This window comes from Thalassophryne amazonica, chromosome 9, assembly GCF_902500255.1.
Source record: "Thalassophryne amazonica chromosome 9, fThaAma1.1, whole genome shotgun sequence".
NCBI classification, from domain to species: domain Eukaryota; kingdom Metazoa; phylum Chordata; class Actinopteri; order Batrachoidiformes; family Batrachoididae; genus Thalassophryne; species Thalassophryne amazonica.
In genome coordinates, this window is record NC_047111.1 from 38,286,052 (window position 1) to 38,307,637 (window position 21,586).

Consider the following 21,586-nt stretch of genomic DNA (forward strand, 5'->3'; position numbering starts at 1 on the left):
TCGAACAAGGTTGAAATGACCCATGGGTCTTGAACTTGAGCCTTCCAGTGGCTGAGTTCATTTCGTGAAAAACGGCTGGGGGCCAAACATTGGCAGTCAGACCCGACCACCTCTGCCTCGCATCCCTGAGGACCTCTGGGTGTGATTACTGGAAGCTCTGCGAAACCGTTCAGTTCTCGGGGGTCTGCCGGTAGGCTCACGAAAGGCAGGCTGCTGGGAGAGCTGGCCCTCAACTGCAAAAGCACGTGCAGCTCTGGGAGTCGGCGGAAGCCTGGATGTAGAGTGAAAAGCTGTAGCACGTCTGACTGGCTGAGGTCTGGAAGACCGGTGTAGGTCAACAAACTGTTGCTGAGATTTACTAGCCTCGACAGCACGCTCTAAAGTTTGTTGGGCCGCAGGTCCAAATACTTGGCCTGGAAGAACCGGCAGCGAACGGAGTGTGCCTCTGCAGGATTCGGAAAGGGGGGACTGCGCAAGCCACACCTGACGTCTAGTGATGGTAAGGGTTGACATCAGTCTGCCAAGCTCTCTGGACATATAAGCAAAGGTTTGGAGTGAGGCATCACTAAGACTTTGCGTAGCATCATCAACCTCTGCCTCCCTCAAAGACTTTGAGAGGGCAAGGGCTAAATGGGACAGTGAGTTGCCTAGGCGACCGATGAGAGCACCTATGTCATAGCTTTTGGTGAGGAGGTCATCAGTGACCCTACACTGAGGGCGTGGGCAGCGGGCATCCGGCCGAGCAGCATCAGCTGGAGCCACAACCAGGTTCGCAATAATGCTGTCAACGGTGGGCATACGGTTCAGACCATACTGCGCTGAATCACACATAGAGCTAAGGGCTCTGCAGTCCTGTGATAGATGGGTCAATGATTTGGGGTCCGCCCAACATCGGTGGAGCTCCTTGATATATGGTTGTGAAACTGGAACGTTGAACTCAAGCTTCTGAGTGACTTTGAAAAAGGCACTTGAAGTGGTGGTTTCCACAGGGGGATTGTCGACCCCAAGCCTGGATAAAGTCAACTGAACAGCTTGCTTGACAAAGGATAGTCCAGGTTCAGTTTGCGCATGGACTCTGCCTCGGAGGTATGAGAGCCCACTAATGAATGGCTTGGAGAAAGACTCCTCTCATTCTCATCCTCCACACAGTTTATATCACTTGTCATGTACAAGGAATCAGTTGCAGCAATAGACACAACATCGTCCTCCTGCTGAGTAACTACATTGGTCTGATCAGCCTCATTAGGGACAGCAGGAACTGTCACTGCATCCTTAGGCTGTAGATTCAGAAGCAAGGACTTAATCTGAGCAAACTCAGAAGTCAACGTTTCGACCTTTTCAGCCAAAGCATGGTCATGAGTAACCTTCTTAGCAGAAGGGGCTCCTGCATGTGGGCGTTTACGGCGCTTTGGGTCAAAGTCGCACTAGATATTCCACTTTCCAATGCCGCAAGTCTAGCAGATCTCTCTGCCAGTGGCATGCTGGCACAATTAAGGCAGGCATCACCAGTCAGGGCTTCCCTCAGGTGTCCGATCCCAAGACAGGAGGGGCAAAACATATGTCCATCATCTGGGCTCAAGGGAGTCAAATAGGTACTACAGCCATGCAACAAAGGCCCTGTCAACATTGTGGACTGCGTGCAGATGGCTAACGCAAGCCCTGATGGTTACAAATGGAAAGACAAAGCGTGAATCACACGCAGTGTAAATAGTAACACGAGGCACGGAGCGTGAAGCACTCACAGCCGTCGGCTTGACACGAGGCACGGAGCGTGAAGCACTCACAGCCGTCGGCTTGACACGAGGCACGGAGCGTGAAGCACTCACAGCCGTCGCCTTGACACGAGGCACGGAGCGTGAAGCACTCACAGCCGTCGGCTTGACACGAGGCATGGAGCGTGAAGCACTCATAGCCGTCGGCTTGACACGAGGCACGGAGCATGAAGCACTCACAGCCGCAGACTCGACACGAGGCACGAAGCGTGAAGCACTCCAGCCGCAGACTCGGCACGAGGCACGGAGCTTGAAACACTCACAATGTAAAAGCTAATACAAGGCCCGGAGCGTGAAACACTCACAGCCACAGTAATAACACGATGCACACAGCCGAAAAAACTCACAGCCCAAGTGCTAAGTCACTTAGAGCAACGACGACAACACTAGCTGCTAGCGGAGCTGTTAAACTTAGCAAATGGCGGCAGTGCAGACAAAGTACTTCAAGGAGTGGAAAACACTCACGGCAAGCCCAACACAGTACACTATACTGGTTCTGATACACACACTACCACGTAGTTAACGGGGTTAGCAACACAACTAAACAAATAGCCAGTTTTCATCGAAACAACACAGCTAATGTGCACAGAGGAAAATATCCAGCAGGGCAGCGGCAAGGCGTGCACTCGGCGTTTAGGAAGGTGTACTCACGATAGGCGTCAAAGAATACAAAAAACGGTGAAGCCGTGTCTCGAAGCCTCTGGAGGACGTGTGCAGTGCACGTAGCTCCAACCGAAGGTGGGTTGCGAGGCTACAAGCGAGAGCGGCAATCGCAGCTAAATGCGTTCTCAACCTCTGAGAATGCGAGAATGTAGAAAAGAAGCGAGCGCTGGGTGTGTCTGGTATATAAAGACAACCAGCGACGTCACCCAGGTCACATTCAATGGTGTGACTTTGTTGGTATATATTCTCGACCTCTGTGCTGCACACATGTAGTTATCCAGGTGCTAAAGCACCGCCCTCTGGCGGTCAGGAGGAATGAAATAGAACATCCTTTTTTTCCACCAAATATCTTTCACTGTTTCCTTCTATCATCAGGTTTATGTTTTTCTTGTCCTATTTCTCTTTGCACAGACAATTAGCTGCCTCTTGTTACTTATCGTTCATGTTCTCTCTATCCTTAGAAGATCTTTGGAAGTGCTGCACATCAGGTGGCTGCAGCTGCGCTTTTTGATTGGCAGCTGTGGGAACAAAGGGAAGAGGAAAGGGTCGGGGCAGGATTATTTTGAGATGCTCCAGGAAGAGCAACGAAGAAGTGGAGGCGGCACATGGAGGCGCGTGCAGCAGCAGCGTGCGAGAAGGGTTGATGACTTTGATACAGACGCAGTAAGACAAGGAGGAGGCGAAGAAGGAGGCGGAGCGGTGTGGGGGTCGATCCCTCTAAAAGCCTCGGTTCTTTCAGCAGGCCCAAATTATTACCAGCGTGCGAGGAACATGACTCCTGCTCCGGGGTGAGCCACCCAGGAGAGTGCCTAGCCTTGGGGCATTTTTCAGAAGAAAGTAACACAGATGAAAAATAATAGGAGGTGGGAGTAGTAAGAGGAAGGAGGGCATGAGGAGGGAAGAGTGTTGGATTAAGGGTTTTGGTGATGGTGTTGAAAAACTTAAGGGGATTTTTATTTTCTTCTGCTGAAAGCCTCCTCAGACCCTCCATTCTCACCAATACAGTTCTCTTCTACAGTCTTGCTCTCTCTGGGCTTTTTTCATGTTTTTTTTTTTTGTTGTTGTTTGTTTTTTTTACAGACAGACCAGCTCCTTTGCGTTCTTCCTCTGCAGCTCTCTCACTCTTTCATCAATCAATTTGTGACTAATCAATCTCAGCAGGTTAGCCAGTAATAGTTGTATTGGGACAAGAACGGCCCCTTTAAGTGACCTTCACAGAGATGAAAGCTTACCGTTGTGCTCAAAAGTTTACATACCCTAGCAGAATTTTTAAGAGAATATGAATGACAACACAAAAACTTTTTCTTCACTCATGGTTAGTGAGTCTACAATCACAGCCACATAAGCCCATAACTTCTTTTGGGTTGTCTGGGTGTCTTGGCAGCTTTCCTCACTCTTCTATTTCTTGCACAGTCACTCCGTTTTTGAGAACTGTCTACTCCATGCAGATTTAGCATAGAGTGCCATATTGTTTATATTTCTTTGTAATTGATAAAAATAAAGTCTGAAACATATTCAGTAGCAGCTTTACCATCAGAGACCCTCGTCCACAACCATCACAAAAGACTCCAAGCTGTCATTGATGTTAAGGGGGCAATATACAGTATTAAAAACAGGGGTATGTAAACATTTGATCAGGTTAATTTGGGTACTTCTCTTGTCATTTTGATTTAAAAAGAGGAAACACAGTTGTTTGACAATAAATGGCTTCACCCAACCACTAACCATGAGTGAAAAAAAAAGTTTTTGTGTTGTCATTCATATTCTCTTAAAAATAGCCAAAAAAAAAAAGCAAACATTCTGCCAGGGTATGTAAATGTTTGAGCACAACTGTATATTCTGAATCTTCATGACAGGGGGAACAAACTGGTACAATTTTTTTAAAAGCTGAACTGAAAATTACCCTCAAAATAGCCATTTATGTACAACCATACAGTGTTGTACCATGTGCTTTTCATGCTGCCACTTCTGTCTGTCCGGGATAAACTCCCAAACTATAATATGTAGTCCTAAAAACTATATATATTCTGAATCCTCATGACATGGGGAACAAAGTGGTACCATTTTTTAAAAAGTTGAATTGAAAATTACCCCCAAAATAGCCGGCTGGGGAGATTCACATTTCCAGCCCTGTATGTGTGTTGGCCATCTCTGTTTATTTGATCCCTTTCTACAGCACACTCAGCAAAACAACAACATGCTTAGGCTGAGGTTGTGGGTATGATCAGGCAGATTCAAATTTCCAGCCCTGTATATGTGTTGGCCATCTCTCTTTATTTAATCCCTTTCTTCAGCTACTTTATGTTCTCAACTGTTAAGCACCTGACTGTCTTGTACAACCCAGTTTGCCTTCGTGTCTGAATACATTCATTTTATGTAAAATTGCAATGTAAAAACAGTGAAATACACCACTACCTCAATTTTGATTCATTGATGTTTACATTTACTGTTACCTTTTTGTGTGTAATTTTGTTATAAATTTGATTGCAAAACAAAGTCTGCATGAAGGACTTCAAATGTGTTTGTCTTTTAACCAAGTATTTACACTTAGTTTGGGGAGTCCACCTCTTATAGTTCCGCTGGACAAACTTTAGCCCATTAACTATTATATTTATAAGACATCAGCATTACAAAAACAAATGTTGGGCAATTGTTTTGATTAAAATCATTGGCATTTGGCTTATGTCTAAAACAGGTTAACCCGGACAGCACTGGGTACCCCAGCCAGTTGTAAATAAAGTGAAATTGAATTAACACAATTCACTAAACAAATTGGATAGGCTATTTAAGGGCCAAGGTCTTACCCTGCCTGCCAAGTCGTGCCTCTGTTACATCCTCATCACCGCTGCTGCTCTGTCCCACAGCAAAATAGACATGTGGGCTCTGATGTGGAAATGTGTACACGTCCCAGGTTTGATTCCTGCCTTTCGGTGTGGGGTGTGCATGCTCTCCTTGCTAGTGTGGGTTCCATCAAGCTTCCTCCCATGTCCAAAGACATGCAAGCGTGCAGGAGTGACAATATGAATGATTCTGTCTGTCTATGTGTTGGCTATGCAATAGACTGGCAGCCTGTCCAAGGTGTATCCCACCTCTTGCCCAGTGACTGCTGGGACAGCCTCCAGCTCCCCATCCCCAACCCTGTAACCCTTAATTAGAATGAACTGAAATCCAGTAGTACATGGACAAAGGTTCTGATATTCCAGATTGGTCTCCAACTAGGTACTAAATAGGACCTGCTCTTCTTAAGAGATCTGATGGGATCAAGGGTGCACAGAGCAGAATGCATGCACAAACATTCTTATCACATTGATCTTTTATTCATTCATTCATTTTCCATACCTGCTTGCTCCAAACAAGGGTCACAGGGGGTCTGGAGCAGTCACAGGGTGCACCCTGCACAGGATGCCAGTCTGTCGCAGGGTTTTAATCTTTTATTTTCAACCCTAAATGTGTTAATTGGAATACATAGGACTCTGGTTGTTCTTTTGTGCTGCCGCTCTGCCCCACAGCTTTTGCCTCGCTTCAGTAATCTTAAAACCTCATTGTAACCTTTAACTGAAAGTCCATGTATAAATGACAGCCAACTGAAACAACCTCACCCCTGAAACATGCCCTTATTCCAAAAGGATAAAACTCAGCTGACTGTAAGAACACACTCAGTGATGCACTTACTGCTCTTACACTCTCACTTGTTTCTCTCAGCAACCCATAAGCACACGGGCCATGGGGTGCCGTGACTGATATGCTTTTTGACATACCAAACAGTGCGGTGGTACGGCACAGCCTGTGGCAACCAGGAGAAACATGCTAATAGCGAGGTGCATTAGTGCCTCCACAGACAGCCCTGCTAATTAGAGAGGACGTTTGATTCTTTCTACGTGTACAGCAGTGAGAGTGCCACTTCCATCACTCTCACTGGTCACACCACAACCAGTGTCCTATATCTTGATGGTGGGCACTAAACAGTTGGCGTGGAGTGGTGCAAATGCTTTCAAGGTGTGTCCATGTTCTATTTACAATCGAGAGCGCACACCAGGTGGGCACAGTGGAGGTGGATTTACCATCTTCACTCAGGATGAGGATGTTATTTGCCTAACATGAACTCAGCTCATCACATCACACTCGTCATCCCTTTGAATCAGAAGACAGCATTTGTACAGTGCAGTGGTAGTGAGAAAACAGAAACAAGTGAGAGATTTTCTGACAAGTTCACTGAATACCAGCAACCTGTCAGAGCACAAAAGTGATCAGGGACCACCAAAGCTCCCTGAGGTGAAGCAGGAAAGGGAAGTTTTGTATTTTTCCAGTGTTTGCCTATGTTTTGTTTAATGGTGATTTACAATTCACTACTATGGTTTATGTTCGGCAGGGGGTTGATCAGGCATGGCTACATATTAATATGGTAATGTTATTACTGTGCACACCAGTGTCGAAGCAAAACCAAAGTATTGTAATTTGTCATTTGTGTGTGTGTCTCAACATGATATTAAAAAAATGGCTTTACAGATTTTCACCAAACCTGGTGGGAAAGTTACTTGGACTGATATCTCCAGATGATTATCCTTTGGAGAGAATCAAACAAAGGTTAAGGTCAGTGTCAACAAAAATATGATCTAAAAACCCACATTTCTGCTATATCTCCACAACCAATAGGAATAGAGATGATCGAAATTTTTTGTTGATCAAGAAAATATTTGTGATTGATTAGTATAAGTACTGTTATAATGAAGTCACAAGGAAGTTGTATAAGGCAGTCATCTTTATTCATAGTACACAGAGTTTGTATCAGCCCGTGATGCTTTTATCATGTGTTACCTGAAGGAGTACGAGAATTGTATGTGTGCATGCAGGAAAAGGTCATCATATTTTAGCAGAGGAATATGTCATGAATATAATTTCAGTTTGATATTCAGGACGTTTCATTCTGTTTAATCCCCCCCCCCCCCCCCCCATGTGGAGGGGAAAATGAGAAAATATATATATTTTTAAAGTAATATCAATGTCAGTTTTACTTAATAGTATGTGCCTACATGTAATCTGAATTATTAAAACAACATTTCCACTGTCAGAAGCAGAGAATGTATCATTTCTCTTTTGGGCGCTCACTCATCCGCCCTTTAAGTGCAGCAAAATGACCAATTCTGTTGCTAAGCAGATTAATAACTATTTGGCCAATCAGCATCGCCAAATTTAATGGCTTGGTTCGCCCGTGGATTTATCAAAGTGCTGCTGTTTTTGGCGGAAACAGAAACCCCACCGACGTTTTAGTTATATATATATTTTTTTGTCTCCGTATGTTTTGCTGGAGTAAGTTGAAGAACTTTGGGACTTTACGATTGCTGCGCCTCCTGCTCCTTATGTCCTCGGAGGTTTTCAGCTGCGGACTGACTCGACTTTGGATCCAGTCCAGGTGAGCTGACGAGCCGTTAGGATTTATTCCCGAATGTTGCGCCTGGTGTGAAATGAGGATGAAAATTTAAGATAAAACGAATGAGTGATGTTTGTTTGTTTGTTTTAGGGGGTCAAAACTGTGATCTTTATTGGTATAGGGGACCAGTTATAACGGTTAGGGGAGGCCGGGGCTGTTTGTAACAGTGGTCAAAGCTGCAGTCATGCTGGCATTTTGATTTCAGTTTACATGTAATGAGGATCAGCCCACAGAAGTGAAATATTCTTTGGAGTATTTCACAGTCTAAAACAAATGATTTGCTCAGTTTAAAAAAAAACCTAAAATAGCAATTTGCATGTTTTTTTTGGTTTTTTTTTTGCTTTTTAAGAAATTCTAACTCAGCCACTTATTGTCAGACTAACTCAAGTTGAGCAAAGCATTTGAGTGGTTTTGTATACTTAATTTGCTTTGTCCTCTGCAGTGTTAATTAATTTTAACAAATTTAATTTAAAAATTTTGGTATTATTAGTTAGCCAAATTATTTAAGTTATTCTAGCTTCTTTATTTTGCCTCCATTCCACTCAGTAATGTTCATGCAGAATATTACCTTAATTTTCTCTCTCTCACACACACACTCTTTCTCTCTCCCCCTCTCTTTTTTTGGAAGGTGGTGTGAAACATTGTAGTATGTACATAATGTTCTTTTGTCAATTGAAAATTTTTTCCATATTTTGGAAGAGTCTAAATTTGGTGATATTTTCTATTCTGTTAACGGGGCGTCATTGTGAAATCTATGATCTGTTTGGTTGACTATAGTGACGGTGCAGTACAGTTTGGTGTACTATGTGTGTAATTAGTGTCAAATGCTGAAATGTTCCTTGCTGAAGAACTTGAGTGTTGTATTTGATACTGTTCCTTTCCAAAGTATAAATGAGGCCTAATATAGCTGTAAATGGTTAACTTTATCTGTGAAACTGCTGATTTTGAGAAGGACATGAAATGATTATTCTGGAATTGTAGTAATTTTCCGACTGTTTATTTGGATGCCTGTACTGGACTAGGCAAGGAAATCTATTGGCACACCAGCCCCACCAAGACTTGTTTTTTTTTGGCTATCAGGGCTGCACAAGTATTGTAATGTGTTCCTCCACTATTACCCAACAATCTGTCAATTCCAGGTCTGTGTGTTTCATCAATGGCCTTAACGTGGATTACTGTTGTCTGCACACCACAAAGCAATTATGCCTTACAGTGGTACTGCTCACTTTCAGATGTAAACTGAACTCATTCCTATGTTAAAATATGATGTCCATCATCTTCTTTGGGATCTTAAATCAAGCCCTCTGTCATGGGCTGCCTTTGTTCACCTCCCTACCCTGTGTTTTTAACCTTATGTGTAGTTTGTGAGTTTTTCCCCCAGATGGCGCACTCAGAGCCGAGGAACACCTGCTGCTCATCACTGCCAAAATGCCACACACCTGATGTGCATGAGCGGCACATCAACAGCGGACTACTTAAACCCTGACTACGAGATCTCCTATCTCACCCTGCTCCTGTTTGTGACTGTACATGACTAAGAACTGTTCCAAGAACTCGTACCAAGAACTATCTCCAAGAACTGTTTTCATCAACTGTGAAGGATTCCAGAAGAGCAAACCTTATTTCCTAGACAGTGAACATTATTCCCAGAACTATGAACATTCCTGTTTTAAGCCTTCAGTGACCTGTCTGTTGTTAAATACTTCAGTGTTACAAGTGCAGTCACTCACCTCCTCTCACCTCCGTTCTCCTACTTCCTGTTCTCGGCTCTGTGCGTCCCACCTGGTTCCGGCTCCAGTACCATATGCACCAGGATTTCAGTTCTCCTTCAAGACTGGCTGGGGAGCCTGCAGCTCCATAATTTCTTCTCCAACAGTACTTGCTGTTTGTCCAGCTTTGCTGTCAAAGACTCCATTATGCGCTGCTGCATGTCCACTTGCTCCACCAAGGAATTCCTGTTATTGTGCACAGTCTTGTCAACAATGACCTTTTGGAAGCGTTCCATCAAACGGCCTTCCACAGCTTGTGTCAGACTCTCCATCAGTTCTTTTCTACACCCTTGGCAGTGCTTTTGGAAGTCTTCCTGAAGACGTTCGGTTTGCTGCTTGACCTTACGGAGGTCCTCTTGCAGATCACCGAAAAGATTGCTGACTTTTTCCAAACCTTCTTCTGTGGTCTGCTGAAATGTCCTTACTCTTTCTTCAGTATCATTAGCCGTCTTTAAGTCCATTATTTTGATTGTAAAGGTGAGAGTGTCTTCATTTCCTGTTCTTCTCAAAATGATTGTGTCACTGCTCTCATCCATTTTGGTCAGCAAGTGACAATTATTTCACAGCTGGTCTCTGAATGCAATTTACACCATTTTTTTCAACAAGAAAATCAGGGCTGGGGGACCCTGCATGCCCAGATGAAACCTACCGTGCGGGCTATGTTTTTGACGCCTGGGAGGAATGGTGTGTTACGTGCTTGGTGCCACTCTCTGTGGAGGACGTCCAAGATTTATTTATATTTGGTTTTATTGTAGGAGGGCTGGTACTTATTAGTTTATGTGCTGCCCTGACCTGCTGGAGAATTGCCGGCAAAACGGCGGTGACCAGAACCACGACTCCTCACTGTCCATCATGATTAATGAGTTGGGCAAGGTGACACATTCTCAGACTGCATTACCCCTTGAACTCAGACATAAGTTGGACAACATCTCGGAGCAAATGTTCGCCTTACAAAGGAAGATGTCGGAGACCAGGGAATACTCGTAAATTGGATTTTATTGCTCAGATGAGCTGAAAATGTATTTTCTCTGCTCAACCCTAAACATGTCAGGCTTATCAGCCTGTGAAGGTCAAAACGCCCCGCTGTTTTTCTCCAGAAGAATTTCTACGGCCTTGGTGAACCATTCAGCTGCCCCTTTTATCTTCTGTCCTCATCTGACTGATACGAGCTCATCTCATCTGCACACATGATGATGCATACCCCCTTCTGGTTCCGCCCACTAGGTGGTGAACAGAGCAGTGTTGCCCACTTGGTGACTTTCTCGCTAAATCTGGTGACTTTCAAACCCTCTTGAGGACTTATTTTCTCAAAAGCGAATAGTGACAAATTAGCTAACTTTCCTGGCATCACTGGAGACTTTTCTGGTGTTTGGCGACTCAATAGTGAAAACACATAGTGATCTACTCTTCTCACTGAGCGGCAGCAGGTCCCCTTAAATCCACTACAGCTGCAATGCCACATTGCCCTATTGCAAAGCACTGAGCGGAGGTAAATCTACATCCTCCACGTTCAAACATGTACGCACGATGCCTCCGTGGCTGTTCCCACATTGTACTTCAAACTTCACTTGGACTCAGTCTTTTGTTGACTTTGACTAATAAGTCTCCAAACTTTGAGAAGCCCTTGCCTTAAGTTATTTTATTTTAAGAAGTGACAACCAATTTTAATTGCAAAATAAATAAACAAACCAAGAATCAAGTTTATTTGTAGTTCTAAATGCAACCCTAATTCCAGTGAAGTTGGGGCGTTATGTAAAATGTAAATAAAAACAGAATACAATGATTTGCAAAACCTCTTCAACCAATATTCAATTGAATACACCAAAAAGACAAGATATTTAATGTTGAAACATACAGTAGTGTTAAGAAAAAATAGTAGTGCTATGTGACTAAAAAGATGAATCCAGGTTTTGAGTATATTTCTTGTTACATGGAAAACAAGGTACCAGTAGATTCTCACAAATCCAACAAGACCAAGCATTCATGATACGCACACTCTTAAGGCTATGAAATTGGGCTATTAGTAAAAAAGCAGAGGGGGGGGGGGGGTTCACAATAATAGTAGCATCTGCTGTTGACGCTACAAACTCAAAACTGTTATGTTCAAACTGCTTTTTTAGCAATCCTGTGAATCACTAAACTAGTATTTAGTTGTATAACCAGTTTTCCATTATTTCTTCACATCTGTGAGGCAATAATTTTGTTGGTTTTGAACTAAGATTTTGGTCATTTACTAGTGTGCTTGGGGTCATTGTCTTGTTGAAACACCCATTTCAAGGGCAGGTCCTCTTCAGCATAAGGCAACATGACCTCTTCAAGTATACTGACATATCCAAACTGATCCATGATACCTGGTATGCGATATATAGGCCCAACACCATAGTAGGAGAAATATGCCCATATCATGATGCTTGCACCACCATGCTTCACTGTCTTCACTGTGAACTGTGGCTTGCATTCAGAGTTTGGGGGTCGTCTCACAAACTCACTCACAAACTTGGACCCAAAAAGAACAATTTTACTCTCATCAGTCCACAAAATATTCCTCCATTTCTCTTTAGGCTAGTTGATGTGTTCTTTGGCAAATTGTAACCTCTTCTGCATGTCTTTAATTTAACAGAGGGACTTTGCGGGGGATTCTTGCAAATAAATTAGCTTCACACAGGCATCTTCTAACTGTCACAGCACTTAAAGGTAACTCCAAACTGTCTTTGATCATCCTGGAGCTGATCAGTGGGTGAGCCTTTGCCATTCTGGTTATTCTTCTATCCATTTTGATGGTTGTTTTCCATTTTCTTCCACGCGTCTGTTTTTTTTTTTTTTTGGTCTATTTTAAAGCATTGGAGATCATTGTAGACGAACACCCTATAATTTTTTGCACCTGCGTATACGTTTTCCCCTCTGTAATCAACTTCTTAATCAAACTACACTGTTCTTCTGAACAATGTCTTGAACGTTCCATTTTCCACAGGCTTTCAAAGAGAAAAGCATGTTCAACAGGTGCTGGCTTCATCCTTAAATAGGGGACACCTGATTCACACCTGTTTGTTCCACAAATTGACAAACTCACACTACTATTATTGTGAACACCCCCTTTTCTACTTTTTTTTTTTTACTAATAGCCCAATTTCATAGCTTTAAGAGTATGTATATCATGAATGCTTGGTCTTGTTGGATTTGTGAGAATCTACTGGTACCTTGTTTGCCATGTAACAATAAGAAATATACTCAAAACCTGAATTAGTCTTTTTAGTCACATAGCACTACTATTATTCTGAACACTACTGTACACTTTTTTTTGTTTTTGTGCAAATTTTTGCTCATTTTGAAGTGGATGTCTGCAACATATTTCAGAAAAGTTGGGGCGGGGCAGCAAAAGACTCGAAAAGTTGAATGCTCAAAGAACACCTAATTAGAAACAGGTGCGTGTCATGATTGGGTATTAAAGGAGTATCCCCAAAAGGATCAGCCATTCACAAGCAAAGATGGGGTGAGGATCACCACTTTGTGAACAACTGTGTGAAAAAATAGTCCAACAGTTTAAGTACAATGTTTCTCAACATTCATTTGCAAAGAATTTAGGAATTCCATCATCTACAGTCCATAATATAATCAGAAGATTCAGAGAATCTTGAGAACTTTCTACATGTAAGCGACAAGGCTGAAAACCAACATTGAATGCCCGTGACCTTCAATCCTTCAGACAGCACTGCATTAAAAACATACATCATTGTGTACAAGTACTTACCACGTGAGCTCAGGGACACTTCAGGAAACCATTGTCAGTTAACACAGTTCATCGCTACATCTACAAGTGCAAGTTAAAACTCTACCATGCAAAGTGAAAGCCATACATCAACAACATCCAGAAACCCTGCCGCCTTCTCTGGGCCTGAGCTCATTTGAAATGGACAGACACAAAGTGGAAAAGTGTGCTGTGGTCTGAGTCCACATTTCATATTGTTTTTGGAAATCATGGACATCGTGGAAAATAGAGGAAAAAGACCATCCAGATTGTTACCAGTACAAAGTTCAAAACCCAGCATCTGTTATGGTATGGGGATGTGTTAGTCCCCATGGCATGGGCAACTTACACATCTGTGATGGCACCATCAATGCTGAAAGGTACATCCAGGTTTTGGAGCAACACATGCTGCCATCCAAGCAATGTCTTTTTCAGGGACGTCCCTGCTTATTTCAGCAAGACAATGCCAAGCCACATTCTGCATGTGTTACAACAGCACGGCTTTGTAGTAAAAGAGTGCGGGTACTAGAATGGCCTGCCTGCAGTCCAGACCTGTCGCCCATTGAAAATGTGTGGTGCATTATGAAGTGCAAAATATGACAATGGAGACCCCGGACTGTTTAACAACTGAAGTTGTCCTTCAAGGAAGAATGGGAAAGAATTCCACCTACAAAGCTTCAACAATGAGTGTCCTCAGTTCCCAAATGCTTATTGAGTGTCGTTAGAAGGAAAGGTGATGTAACACTGTTGTAAACATACCACTGTCCAAGCTTTTTTGAAAGGTGTTGCAGGCATCCATTTTAAAATGAGCAAATATTTGCACAAAAACAATAAATTTTATCAATTTGAACATTAAACATCTTGTCTTTGTGGTATTCAATTGAATAATGGTTGAAGAGGATTTGCAGATCATTGTATTCTGTTTTTATTTACATTTTACACAATGTTCCAGCTTCACAACTCCAGTTCCATTGAAGCTGGGACAGTGGTATGTTTACCATGGTGTTACATCACCTTTCCTTGTAACAACACTCAATAAGCATTTTGGAACAGAGGACACTAATTGCTGAAGCTTTGTAAATTCTTTCCCATTCTTGCTTGATGTATGATTTCAGTTGTTCAACAGTCCGGGGTCTCTGTTGTCGTATTTTGTGCTTCATAATGCGGCCCACATTTTCAATGGGTGACAGGTCTGGACTGCAGGCAGGCCAGTCAAGTACCCGCACTCTTTTACTACAAAGCCACGCTGTTGTGAGACGTGCAGAATGTGGCTTGGCATTGTCTTGCTGAAATAAGCAGGGACGTTCCTGAAAAAGACGTCGCTTGGATGGCAGCATGTCTTGCTCCAAAACCTGGATGTACCTTTCAGCATTGATGATGCCATCATAGATGTGTAAGTTGCAATGCCATGGGCACTAACAGACCCCCATACCATCACAAATGCCGTTTTTTTAACTTAGCGCTGGTAACAATCTGGATGGTTTGTTTCCTCTTTTGTCCGGAGGACACGGCGTCCATTATTTCAAAAACAATTTGAAATGTGGACTCATCAGACCACAGCACACTTTTCCACTTTGCGTGTGTCTATTTCAAATGAGCTCAGGCCCAGAGAAGGCGGCGATGTTGTTGATGTATGGCTTTCGCTTTGCATGGTAGAGTTTTACGTAGGTTTTGTGGTAGGTTTTCTGAAGTGTTCATGAGCCCACGCGGTAAGATCCTTTACACAATGATGTTGGTTTTTAATGCAGTGCCGCAGGAGGGATCAAATGTCACGGGCATTCAACGTTGGTTTTCGGCCTTGCCGCTTACGTGTAGAAAGTTCTCCAGATTCTCTGAATCTTCTGATTATATTATGAACTGTAAATGATGGAATCCCTAAATTCCTTGCAATTGAATGTTGAGAAACATTGTTCTTAAACTGTTGGGCTATTTTTTTCACGCAGTAGTTCACAAAGTGGTGATCCTCACCCCATCTTTGAGTTGAACGGCTGAGCCTTTTGGGGATGCTCTTTTATACCCAATCATGACACTCGCCTGTTTCCAATTAACCTGTTCATCTGTGGAATGTTCCAAACAAGTGTTCTTTTGAGCATTCATCAATTTTCACAGTCTTTTGTTGCCCCTGTCCCAGCATTTTTGAAATGTGTTGCAGGCATCCATTTCAAAATGAGCAAATATTTGCACAAAAACAATAAAGTTTATCAGTTTGAACATTAAATATCTTGTCTTTGTGGTGTATTCAATTGAATATAGGTTAAAGAGGATTTGCAAATCGTATTTTGTTTTTATTTACATTTCACACAATGTCCCAACTTCATTGCAATTGGGGTTGTATTAAGGTGTTCTTTACTCACTCTTTTGTCTCTACCACATTTTTTTTTCAAAACTTTATTTCAACAAATTTATCAACAGTAAACGAACAAAGGACAAGGCCACAGTAACAGTCACTGTATCTATATATAAAAAAGGCAATGTATGTATGTGGCACGATTTGTGTTCAGGGTGAACTCCCGTAGCGCTCAAGTGATTGACACCAAACTTTGTATGACGACTAGGGGCACCGAGGCGGATGTCTTTGAGGCCCTTGTGTTGAAACTGCACGTGCACTAACACACGTACACACACACTAGTTTAAAACATCACGCACACAGTTAAAGTGAATCTTCTTTTTGTCTATGAACGCGCTGTCGCGCTCATTTCCTACTTGACGCCAATCGCGCTCACATTGTTCTGCCACATTTTTTTTTCTATTTAATATACACCAGTTTTCACCAAGAATGCCACAATCGTGTGTGCTGCAGTTAGCTGAACAAACCTCTAAGTTAAAAGATCGAAAAGCGCATTTTTTTTTCGAGCTGCAAAAGCACCACAAAATCCCGACTGAAGGGATAAATGTGGCTGACTGCTGTCAGCCGAGTAAACGAGGATGGTCATGGGAATAATGGCACCAGATGGCATCGTTTATGGTTAGAACTACGATGGTATCTGTCATTGAACCCCCGACTTTCATTCTTGATTAATGAAAACATTCTGGCAAATGCTTTTGCTTTCCTTCATCTTGCGTCTTTCAGCTCTCGTAGCACAATATGAATGCCCCCGCCCGTCCCTCTTAATCATGGTCCTATTTCAGAGAAAGAAAGCCAACAAAATAGAAACGGAGTCGTATTCCATTATTCCTAGCTGGGGTATTCAAGCGACCGGCCCTGCTTTGAACACTAATTTTTTCAAAGTAAATGCCTCGGACCCCACACGACACTCAGCTAAGAGCATCGAGGGGGCGCAGAGAGGCAGGGGCTGGGACAGACGGCAGCTCGCCTCACAGCAGGTTGTCAGCTCGTTCCCGAGATCCAACTACGAGCTTTTTATCTGCAGCAACTTTAACTGCAGCAACTTTTCCACACCTATCAAGGCTCTCCACATACTCATACGGCATTTGGCATGACCAAATCGGCAGGCCTTTGCGAATAAACAGCGGTAAAGACGACTATATCAACAATGGTTGTGAGTGCGCGCACAGTTTGTTTTCAGCAGTGATCCAAAATGGTGGTGGAAGTGACGTAGGCCCGCCTGTACCTAAAAGCTTATTGTTCAAATTCAGCAGTGGCACAGCGAACCAAAAAGTTATCTTCGATAACCATTAATCCGATAAATGAAAAGTTATCTTTTATGACACTAAACCGAGAAACTGCTAAAAATGTATCTATATTACAGATAACCAATAATGTTTAGCACTGATTCGGATGCGGCCACATCACATTACAGTGTCAGCTTCTGATAAACCAGTTTCACTTTAAGCGCCGCAGGGGCTGCTGGGTAAATTCAAGGATCACAAACACAAAAAGAACACGTGAAAAATGAGTGAATAAAAAATACAACCCCAAACACTGTCATCATCTTTCAAAAGCAGTAAAACACAGTATTATAAGTCACAGTTTTATCTCTGTATAATATACACCGTCATTTATGAAGTAAAAGCTGCTGCATTTTTCACACACTTTGAACCCTGCAGCTTAAACAACCGAAATACATCCATTAACGCAGATTGGCCGTCGCAGTCTTACCTGTTAGTTTCAGTGGGATTCATTAAATTCTGAAGAAAATATTCCACATAAAGCATCCTGATTATCCAAAACGGTGTCTAAACGGTAAAGAAAAGTCCCTCACAGCTGTGCCGTGAGATCTCCTCTCTCCCACCGAGTCTTGGTGATTAAATTATCCCGTGCCACAAAGAAATAAAATAAAATAATATTAAAATTAGTCAATTCTGTTTGTGTCGAGAGGAAGGTAACAGTGTAACGTCCAAAGTGAACTTGAACTACACTACCCACAATGCTCCCTGAGTCGACCAGCAAGTCACTTAATGATGTCATCAGCAAGCAACAGCCAGTGTGCCATAAACCACTGATCACACTTGACAGGGATTAAAATGTTTGATTTTTGGGGTTTACAAACATTTTTGACTGTTAAACTTTGGTCACTTTACCAGCAAAAGCAGAACTGAATTTATCAGAAGATAATTGGTCCAATAATGGTTTTAAAACTTATCTGAAAAGCTAATCTGCCAACAAAAACATTATCTTTGATAATTAGTGGTTATCGGATTAGCTGAACAGTGCCCACCACTGAAATTCAGCAACATGTCTGTGTAAATTCCTTTTCAATACTCTGCATTTATGAATATGTAAATTACCTGACAATAGTGAAAGGTTGATAGTGTTCAGTAGTCTCTCCCACAAGAGTTTTTTTTCATACATGTTATGATGTCATATGATGCAAATAATGTGCAAATTAGATGATTAGGTAATCTAGTGATTTAGAGTGACTTTTAGGACAGTCAGTAGCTACTTTTCTTTCTGAGGAGTTGGCAACAGTGGAACAGAGGCCACACGAGAGCTGGTATGGAGATGCATGCAATCAGTCTGTAATCTGTTGCCATCCACCCTGAGATGTCAAAGAGGCAATGCTGTAAGCTTTAGAAATGTTTTATCAATGTGTTTAGACCCATGTTAACAAATTATTTTACAAAAAATATTGTTTAAAAGGATGACTGCACTTTGTTTTTGCTTTTCTATTATCCATTTACTGACACAATGTAATGTATGTGTTAGTTTTCACCATCCAGTAAAGAAAAATTAACTAATTTAATGAATAAACTACATACATCTGTGAACTTTCTTCTGGTGGTTTAACTACGTGTTTCCTGAAGACACTACAGGAGTAAAAGTGAAAGTCGCCAGAAATGTAAATAACGAAGTGAAGTGCAGATGCATCAAAATTCTACTTAAGTACAGTAACAAAGAATTTCTACTAGATTACATTATAATACTGATTAGGAGGCAAAGAACCACATTTCATGACATTTAACACATTTGTATGTACCCTGTAAAATACATGAATGCAAGTTCCTGTTTGCACCAAATGTGTTAGTTTTGATATATCACCTTTGTATCATTAATCTGTGGTTGAGAAACTTGAGGTGGAAGCAGTAATATGGAAGTAAATCTGTGCCATCAGAGTTTGAATTTCAATTTTTAAGATTGAATATTTTTAGCATCAAAATCAGATATAATACAGATACGAGGGCTGTCCATAAAGTATAGGTCCTTTTTATTTTTTTCAAAAACTATATGGATTTCATTCATATGTTTTTATGTCAGACATGCTTGAACCCTCGTGCGCATGCGTGAGTTTTTCCAGGCCTGTCGGTGACGTCATTCGCCTGTGAGCACTCCTTGTGGGAGGAGTCATCCAGCCCCTCGTCGGAATTCCTTTGTCTGAGAAGTTGCTGAGAGACTGGCGCTTTGTTTGATCAAAATTTTTTCTAAACCTGTGAGACACATCGAAGTGGACATGGTTCGAAAAATTAAGCTGGTTTTCAGTGAAAATTTTAATGGCTGATGAGAGATTTTGAGGTGATACTGTCGCTTTAAGGACTTCCAACACAGTGGGACGTCGTGCAGCGTTCTCAGGCGCCTTCGTCAGCCTGTTTCAAGCTTAAAACCTCCACATTTCAGGCTCTATTGATCCAGGATGTCGTGAGAGAACAGAGAAGTTTCAGAAGAAGTCGGTTTCAGCATTTTATCCGGATATTCCACTGTTAAAGGAGATTTTTTTAATGAAAGACGTGCGGACGGGTCCGCGCGTCGGGACGCAGCCGGCGCGGTGCGGCGGCACAGGTTGATAACCATTTGTAAAATCCAGGCGGCTTTTGATGGCTTTCAGTGGAGTGAGTATATGAGAAATTGTTTAACAGCTGGACATGTTCCAACTTGTCCTTAAGGCTTCCAACAGAGGTGTTTTTCCTGTGGCGGAGCGTCGCGGCGGCTGCGAGCCGACGCGCAGACCCGTCCGCACGTCTTTCATTAAAAAAATCTCCTTTAACAATGGAATATCCGGATAAAATGCTGAAACCGACTTCTTATGAAACTTCTCTGTTCTCTCACGACGTCCTGGATCAATAGAGCCTGAAATGTGGAGGTTTTCAGCTTGAAACAGGCTGACGACGGCGCCTGAGAGCGCTGCGCGACGTCCCGCTGTGTTGGAAGTCCTTAAAGCGACAGTATCACCTCAAAATCTCTCATCAGCCGTTAAAATTTTAACTGAAAACCAGCTTAATTTTTCGAACCGTGTCCACTTCGATGTGTCTCACAGGTTTAGAAAAAATTTTGATCAAACAAAGCGCCAGTCTCTCAGCAACTTCTCAGACAAAGGAATTCCGACGAGGGGCTGGACGACTCCTCCCACAAGGAGTGCTCACAGGCGAATGACGTCACCGACAGGCGTGGAAAAACTCACGCATGCGCACAAGGGTTCAAGCATGTCTGACATAAAAACATATGAATGAAATCCATATAGTTTTTGAAAAAAATAAAAAGGACCTATACTTTATGGACAGACCTCGTATAATTTCCATACAATAATTTGCCAACACGAAGTTGAGAACCAACTGCAGTTCAGAATAAAGGTGAAGATAGAAAACACGCTTTTTCTGTCTTTTACATAGTGTTTTTAATTAGATTCAAAATAAATAAACAGTCTAAAAAACATCATAGAAGGATTTACAAAGTCCAGGTCAGCATGGTTCTTTTCACCAACTTCTTTCAAAGGTGCTTCACTTCCTCCTCCAACCCCTCATCAAACCAGGTGCAAAAGGTCTTCAATGCTGCCCTGGATTGAATTTTTTTGGCCTTGGAAGAGGTTGCAGGACTTGTTCTGTAAAAGCTCGATGACAAAACAGCATTATCATCTTTTACTTTCAACTTGAAACAGCTGTTTTTCCTCTTTTGCTGTCATTGTCAGGGTTTTGGAGGTTGTGAATGGTGTTGCCTCAGCTGGTTCTTTCCTCATCTGGGAAACATCAGCATTTAGAGACATTTTGGAGCCATGCTGCTTCATCTTTTTCTTGGCATAGTCCTCCACCTTCTCCTCCGCTTTTTTGACATGAACAACTGCTTTCAAAAGGGGTTCCATCTCAGTCTGGAGCACTTTTTTTTTCTTCAGCTCAGTGGAGAGCTTCCCCATGGTGTTCTCCACCTCCTTCACATTTTGCTCCAATGTTTTCTGTTTCTCTTGGATTGAGGTGAGCTGCTTTGTAAATTCAGACCTCAGTGTCTTCTCCAGTGCACACGCACTTTGTTCCTCCTTTTTGGGGATTTCTTGCTTGTGCAGAGCTGCTCAAAGATCCACATTCTCCTCAAGCTTTGACTTCTGCTTGGCAGATGTGTTCTCTGTGGTCTGCTACTGAGAAATGACATTCAGTTTGTCCTGCAGATTCTCCAGCTGTTTGGACAGAATGTCGATCTGCCTGTTGCTGTGCTCTTTCAGAGCGGTCTTCTGAGCTTCTGCTGAAGTTTTCAGTGGCATCAGCTTCTCCAACAGTACTTGGTGTTTGTCCTGCTTTCCTGTCAAAGTCAAAGCATTTTTGACGAGCACGAGTATGATCTGAATAAAACTCATCAATGTCTGTGCTCGTGCTGAAGGAAAATTCTCATTGGCTAACTGACTGTCTTAATGCTTTGATTGGCCATTGTCACACACAGCGCCTGCTCCTCCATACACAGACACATCTCTGCAGCTTCTCACCACACACACACACACACACACACAGACAGGATCTCTCTCCGTGCATGGCTGGATTCTGCCTCACGTTGCTCTGTCAGTACTCTCAAGTATTTTCAGCTCGCCTCTTTTTCGGTTTGTCTGATATTTA

At 42.5% G+C, this 21,586-nt stretch overlaps 1 long non-coding RNA gene across 1 annotated transcript; it reads right to left on the reverse strand.

The window, feature by feature from the left end:
- Positions 1-1,302: 1,302 nt before the first annotated feature.
- On the reverse strand, positions 1,303-20,988 carry LOC117517006. Its single transcript, XR_004562613.1, has 3 exons — positions 20,824-20,988; positions 2,792-2,800; positions 1,303-1,313 (listed from the first exon to the last, which is right to left on the reverse strand). It is a non-coding gene; the product is annotated as an uncharacterized LOC117517006 (long non-coding RNA).
- Positions 20,989-21,586: the final 598 nt, after the last annotated feature.